We start from the raw sequence: 7,042 nt of genomic DNA, 5'->3' as shown, positions 1-7,042 counted from the left end.
CTTAAAATGTTTGATAACCAGTACCTGTGTTTAACCATTGTGTGTTTTTAACCATTGCTTGTATTTGTTAACCATTGCCTGTGTTTTATAACTTGTGCCTGTTTTTAACCATTGCCTGTGTTTGTTTACCACTTAAAATGTTTGATAACCAGTACCTGTGTTTAACCATTGTGTGTTTTTAACCATTGCTTGTATTTGTTAACCATTGCCTGTGTTTGATAACTTGTGCCTGTTTTTAATCATTGCCTGTATTTGTTACCACTGCCTGTGTTTTTTAACCAGTGCCTGTTTTTAACCATTGCCTGTATTTGTTACCACTGCCTGTGTTTTTTAACCAGTGCCTGTTTTTAACCATTGCTTGTATTTGTTAACCATTGCCTGTGTTTTATAACTTGTGCCTGTTTTTAACCATTGCCTGTGTTTGTTTACCACTTAAAATGTTTGATAACCAGTACCTGTGTTTAACCATTGTGTGCTTTTAAGCATTGCTTGTATTTGTTAACCATTGCCTGTTTGTTAAATACTATGTTTGATAACCAGTGCCCGTGTTAAACCAGTTACTTTTTAATCATTGAATGTTTTAAACTACTGTATGTTTTAACCATTGCATATATTTGTTAACCATTGCCTAAGGACTATGTTTTTATTAGGTCTGTGTTTTATCACAGCCAATTAAATAATTGACATTGTTAGGTCACTGTTAAAAATCACTTATATGCACTTTAACTTAGGACCCATTTTGCGGGTAAAATAACCTATACTGTTGCTCCTTTTTGATCAGTGTTTTATGTGTGCTACTGGTCTCTTGGCAAGGTCACTGTTGTAAAAACTGACATTGATCTGAAAAGGTTTTTTTTAATCAGGTTAAATGAAATAAGAAATTTGTTTTAGTTATTAAGGTGAAATCTGGTGTGGTAATAGTCAAGACTGATCTCCAACAAATATTGGAAATGCTAAACAATATTATTACTTTTCTAAGCTATGCAATCTCATGGTAAATTGTTTTTGTTTGGCTAGATGTCAAAAGTGAAGAGTGATTTTTACCAGTCTGCATTAAATTTCCCAGGAGGAAAAAAAACATTGAAAATGTCAGAAAAGTGAAATATACTTCTGGAGCAGCTGAGGTACATTCTTTTTTTACACCACCATTACAGATTCAGGTTGTGTTGAAGGAAACACGTGTTTGCCTCCTGTGTTGACCAGTTGCTCCCCTCTCTGACTCCGCTGCCACAAATCACTACTCGTCATGAACGGCTCCAAGAGCAGCACTTTCCCATGACTGAGGCAGACCAGCCTTAACATTCAAAACATGCAGGGAAACGCTGCTTCAGCTGATCTGACATTACTAAATAACTCCTTCTCCAGAAGCTGTTCAGGACCTGACATCCTCAAGACACGAGAAACTGTAAAAGTGAAAAACTTATTTAATGTTCAAGCACATGAAAAGTGCAACCTGAACATCTTACCTGCACATTGGTGCTACGTTTCGTCACACTTCCTCTGCTGTTCCTTTCTGCCTCTGCATTCTCCCTGGCTTCACACGCCTTCTAACCAAGGCAGGAGAGGGAAATGCACACACTTTCCTCCTCCTCCTCCTCCTCCTCTGTCTTCTCTCTCTTGAACAGCAGCAGTAATCCTAAACGCGTGCCAGAAAGAGCTACTGTGTATGTGTGTGCTTGTCTGCACAACTTCTGGACTGGACCAGGATGCACCCTTTTTATACTGCTGGCATTGTTCCTCCCCACCCACCCACGAGTCAACTGCCAAGAAAATTTTAAAAACACGCTATATAAGGCCAAGAAAGTGGCGAGGGGCTCCTTAAGGTTCCTGTACCCAAACTGGGAGAGCAAAAGGCATTCTGGGGGCAGTAACTGTTGTCCTTTTCTGTTTTACTCCTCCCTTCTTTTCCTCATAGTCCTCATGATTGTATTTGAAACATAGGAGGAAGAATAACAGGGGGGAAAAACTTTTATATCCTGTTTTTTTCACTGGAGAAAAAATACTGAATAAAATTCAGTAATATAAGTTAATGGGTTGTAAGTGTACATCCACTGATTACTTTATGCAGCTTTCTTTTAAATCAGTCTAGCGGCTCATGAAATATTTTGAAACAACAACAAACACACACAATATGGACAAAAATGTTATCGCTGTTTGCCAACAGCAGCGGGCAATAATGATTTCTGCATAAATATTACTTGCTGCACTATAAAATTTATACAAAATTTTTTAATTTAAATAAAAAATGGGATATTACTAGCCTAGCCCGCTCATAGTTCCCCTTCACTGCTCCATCTGGGATTTCTCCCGTAGACAAGGATTTCTTCGGGAAAATTTTTCGTCTGCGCCAATCAGAGAACAGAACGTCGATGTTCTGTGCAGTGTCTGCTAGTTATTTTAGCATACAGCAGTGGAGGAAGTGAATGAAGCCAGTCCGTGTTGATAAGGCTTCAAATTAAATTAAATTGGTCTGACAAAGCAGCAGCTCTCATTTACAGCCGTCTCGTTCAGCTCGGTACTTTTCTCCTCTCAGTAGGGTTGTTTACAGCACACGCGATTTCCGGTTAGCTTCTTAGCTTAGCCTCCTTCACAGTGGAGCTGGCACACATACATCACGGCCAACCGATCCAATCGTTTTAAACTTCAACAGAGGCCAAGACAAGGGTCTGGTTTTAACCAGGCTAGGACACTACTAAAATAAGGTTTTCCTACAAAAAATCAAGGGTGCATGGAAGCCGGTTATCAAAAGTGTTACGTGGACATTTGTTGGCTGTTGGTTGGAGTTTGTTTGAGTCTGATGAAAGTATAATGGTCTCAGAACCTTCTATATAAAATTGTCTCATGGGGGCAGTGTTGGACCAAGTCCAAGCTGCTGAAAATTTCCCAGTGTATCATAATGACAAATAAAGCTTAATATATTAAAAATCATAAATGGTGCATAAACCATTAGTGACACAGTGGCTTAGTTGGTAGCACTGTTGCCTCTCAGAAAAAAGGTTGTTAGATCAAATCAGCTGAACCTTTTTGGGTGGAGTTTACATTCTCCCTCCATGCATGCATGGGTTTTCTCTGGGTACTCTGGTTTCCTCCCACAGACCAAACACTAGCTATGTTTACATGCGGAAAATTCTTTGATCGGATTGAAATGTATTCGGATTAAATAATCGGAATGTATCGTTTACATGCGCACAATCCGATCATGATGAGTGTTTACATGCACCAGGCTTTTATTCTGAATAGACGCACCGACATGCGCTGTTGTTAACTTTCCCTTAAAAACATACAGAAAAAGTTTTACTTCCGTCATGAACAAAAACAAACAGCTTCTGAGCTCAGAATGGACCTGCGATAGGTTTTAATAAGATGTTACTGCACTCCCTGGTTGAGCTGCAGGGGACGGGCAGACTTTTTATTTTATTTTATTTATTTTTTTGCGAAGAGGTGCAGGCTGTGTGCCTTCCTTCTTTATTGAATGAGAGAATGAGAGGAACAGTTCTGTGCTGCTGGAAACCGATGAAAGTCAGCAGACATGCGCAGTCAGGTCAGTTTTCTACAATCAGAATAAGTAGATCAGATTAAGTGTTTACATGAACACTGTTCAGATTATCAATCAGCATAAACCACCTCTCTCATTCCGATTACAAATTCATTCGGATCGAGCTGAATCAGGTCAGAATAATCCGAATAGAGAGTTTACATGATGCATTTTTATTCCTAATGGCCGTTTAATCCGATTACTTATGTTCATGCTGGATATGGGCACCAGTGACCCAAACAACCAGGAAAGGAAGAAGCAGGTACAGATAATGGATGGATGACAGTGCATACACCTACAGTCACTGCAAGTATCTCCTGAACGCTCTTAACAAAAAGAAGTTTGGATGGCTGCAATAGGACCAAGTGCAGGTGTAGATAGGTGACAAAAACTGCACAGGAGGAACACGCAGGATCCCAATACTGTGTATCTCATGCACACTAATGATCAGGCATTAAAGGGGCACTATCATGTAAAATCAACTTTTTTGAGTTTTATATCATGTTATAATGTTATACTCTCATAAAAACATGCCCAAAGCCTTGCTCTGACGCACACATGCATGTTTGAGAAATCCTGCAGTGTTTTTAGGAAGTCATGCTGAGGAGCAAAACGACAGGTGGGGACCAGAAACACCTTTTGGTACCAGAAACGCCCCTGGGACGTGTCTTTAAGCTGAACTTCCTCATGACAGAGCACTCCCTCCCCCTCCCCACACACCCCGCCCATGACTCCTGCAGGCTCTCGGGCAAAAGTGAAAGTGAAACTTAAACTGTCTGCTGAGCTCCACTACTTCTCACTCAGTGAAGCTCTTTTCAGATTAAAAATACATTTGAGGAAATGTATTTTCAGATGCCAAGTAAACTGCATCATAGCAGCCCCCCACACACACAGCCTCGCACCGAAATGGGCGAGACAGAAGCGGAAGGTGGTTCTTAAAGAGACAGAGGCCAATTTCAAGGCGTTTAGAAGAGGAAGTGATGAGAAGATAAGTTTATTTTCTATTTAAACATAAAAACAGCATTTTAATAACAACTAAATGTGACATAGATACTTCATTATGGTACAGTATTTAAATGTATGCCTGAGAAACACATAATATTGCCCCTTTAATAGAACAAAAACTGAATTAAATATCAGGTGTCTTGAAACATTCTGATAAAATTCACTCATTTATTACAGAATTCAATGTTCACCAATGATTCCAAGCCAACTCCAAACCATGATACTACTGCCACCATGTTTCACAGAGAGGAAGAGGTTCTTTTATCGGAAGGCAGTAATTTCACTTTTTAAAACAAAACAATTCTCATTTTACACAAAACACTTTTTTCTAAAAGCTTTTTGGCTTCTTATGTAATCTTTAGCAAACTATAGAAAGGTAGAAAGGCACTCTTTTTGTAGCACTCTGGAATTAAAATGCATTTAAATAATAAACAAAAACTCGGGGCTGACTGCAGAACAGAGCCATAAATGAGTGCAGACTGACTGGAACAAAACTCACATCACCGCAAATGTATTTATTTATGTTTGAAGGAACTTTGAGGAAATGATTTAGCTGCCTTCCTCTGCGTTTTGTGCTCTCGACATGAACTTAGCTCCTGAACTCCAGACGATGACGGAGGTAAATTGGGCCATCAGTCATCAGCCAGCACCCGGTTATTAAACCGTTCATATCATTTGTCTGCCAACACTATCTCCCAGCTACCATGCTGCATCTGTACCACTGCTATGGAAACCTGCTGTGACGGCTCTTTGATGTCACACACTTGGGCCGGGGAAACAGGGTTGCTTCTGTGTCGAGCCCCTGAAGAATGAGCGCATGTGTGTGCGTCTCGTTCATGCTCAGATGGGCACGTTTTTTTTTCCACGCCAACATTCTTGCCTGCTCCTTGTCCCTGTGCAGGACTCTGGATGTTTTTGAAATGTGATTAAAATAAGAACCATAAAGGAAAGAAAACTCTAAGCATCATCACTCAAAATAAAAACTTACAGAAGCTCGGTAAGAGCTGTGAGCTAGCAGAATGACCTAAAACCATTTGTCTATGCCGAAGTTATTTAAGAGATATAAAACAATCTTCAAGTGGGCAAACCTTATCAAATAAAGATGACCATCGGCTTTTCATGACATCATTTTAGACTAAAATCATCTTATTTTAAGAAATGACAAAATAGTAAGTGCAATAAGCAGCATTTGGAGTATGAGTTGTGGATGACATCCAGCTACAACCACACAAAATATGTCTCAAAATGTACAGATCTGTCTGAATTATGTCAGTTTATGTGTCCAAATGGATTGAAATCTATCTGTTACTGCTCTGAATATGTGCTGGGGCTCAGGCTCAGCTATTACCACACCAAATTTTAGATCAGTGTTATCAAAACTAACTGAATTATAGCCATTTCTGTGTTTTAAGCTCAATTGGTTATAGCAGCCATTTTGAATTGAGTTGACCCTCAAAGTTAATGATATGTAGCCGCTTAGCCAAATACAAAAACATTACCTTCCACTTCACTATTTGGCAGCAGACAACAATTATCCATCTTTCAAGGAAGCTGAAGCCCAATGTACCATCTCAAACTGCCCATCACCCCTAGTTTGAACATGGGTTAGGTCCTTTGTATTATTGAGTGTTTTTACACATAAAATTTGAAACATGTCCAATCAGGTAAAGTCAACATCTGAAATTGTCAGTTTACATGAGTGTTACACAACATAAAATTCTCATGTTACATATAAACTTACCACTCAAAATCAACACATTTTTAATCTCAGTTGTTCAATATTGCCAACAACTGAATAACAAGGAATAAACAAGAAAACATTGAGAGAAGACAGATGGGTCCCAAAAAAAAAGTTTTGGGAGATGGATAGATGGTGTCCTCTGGAAGCTAGACATTTCACAAACTTTAAATTAATTCTGAAACATCACTATACTTGGAGGTATCGACCACGTTATAGTGTTATCAGCATAGACAGTGATGATGAACATTACAGTAAACTGGCCAAGAAGAAGCATGTAGATGCAAAACACAAGGGGACGAGGACTAATCCCTGAGGAATACAACAAGCAGTGTCAGTGGGAACATATTGTTAAAATGGACAGCTATAATTCTATTTGTGAGTAATCAGAGGAATAAATTCAAAGTACATCTGTACTTGCTGCTAGAGTTTTAATGAGAGTTGGAAGGAGATATTTCTCCAGTTTTATCTTCTCTCCACTGGCTCCCTGTCAAATCCAGAATAGAATTTAAAATATTACTCCTAACATACAAAGCTCTTAACAACCAATCTCCATCATATATTAAACATCTTATTGTTCCATACTTTCCTAACAGAGCACTTCGCTCTCAGACTGCAGGTTTACTTGTGGTTCCTGGAGTTTCTAAAAGTAGAATGGGAGGCAGAGCTTTCAGTTATCAAGCTCCTCTCTTGTAGGTAAGTAATTAAGTAAAGTTTTATTTTTAAAGCACCTTTCACAGAAATAGATTCACAAGGTGCTGTAC

The 7,042-nt window shown here is 39.1% G+C and overlaps 1 protein-coding gene across 5 annotated transcripts in view; it reads right to left on the bottom strand.

Annotated features, from left to right (window-relative positions):
* Positions 1-7,042, bottom strand: part of LOC106526078 (tensin) — a 201,182-nt gene that overhangs the window by 127,083 nt on the left and 67,057 nt on the right. Inside the window, exon 1 of one of the 5 annotated variants that reach the window (XM_014020559.1) lies at positions 1,467-1,547. The exons of the other annotated variants lie outside the window; for them this stretch is intronic. The gene's annotated coding sequence lies outside the window, so the exon portion shown is untranslated. Of the gene's footprint in view, positions 1-1,466; positions 1,548-7,042 lie in introns of those variants that run through there. 5 annotated transcript variants of the gene reach the window in all.

The sequence above is a fragment of the Austrofundulus limnaeus genome, unplaced genomic scaffold, assembly GCF_001266775.1.
Source record: "Austrofundulus limnaeus strain Quisiro unplaced genomic scaffold, Austrofundulus_limnaeus-1.0 Scaffold257, whole genome shotgun sequence".
Lineage (NCBI taxonomy): Eukaryota > Metazoa > Chordata > Actinopteri > Cyprinodontiformes > Rivulidae > Austrofundulus > Austrofundulus limnaeus.
Note: the sequence above shows the minus strand (reverse complement) of the source record. Positions and strands in the feature narration are given on the sequence as shown.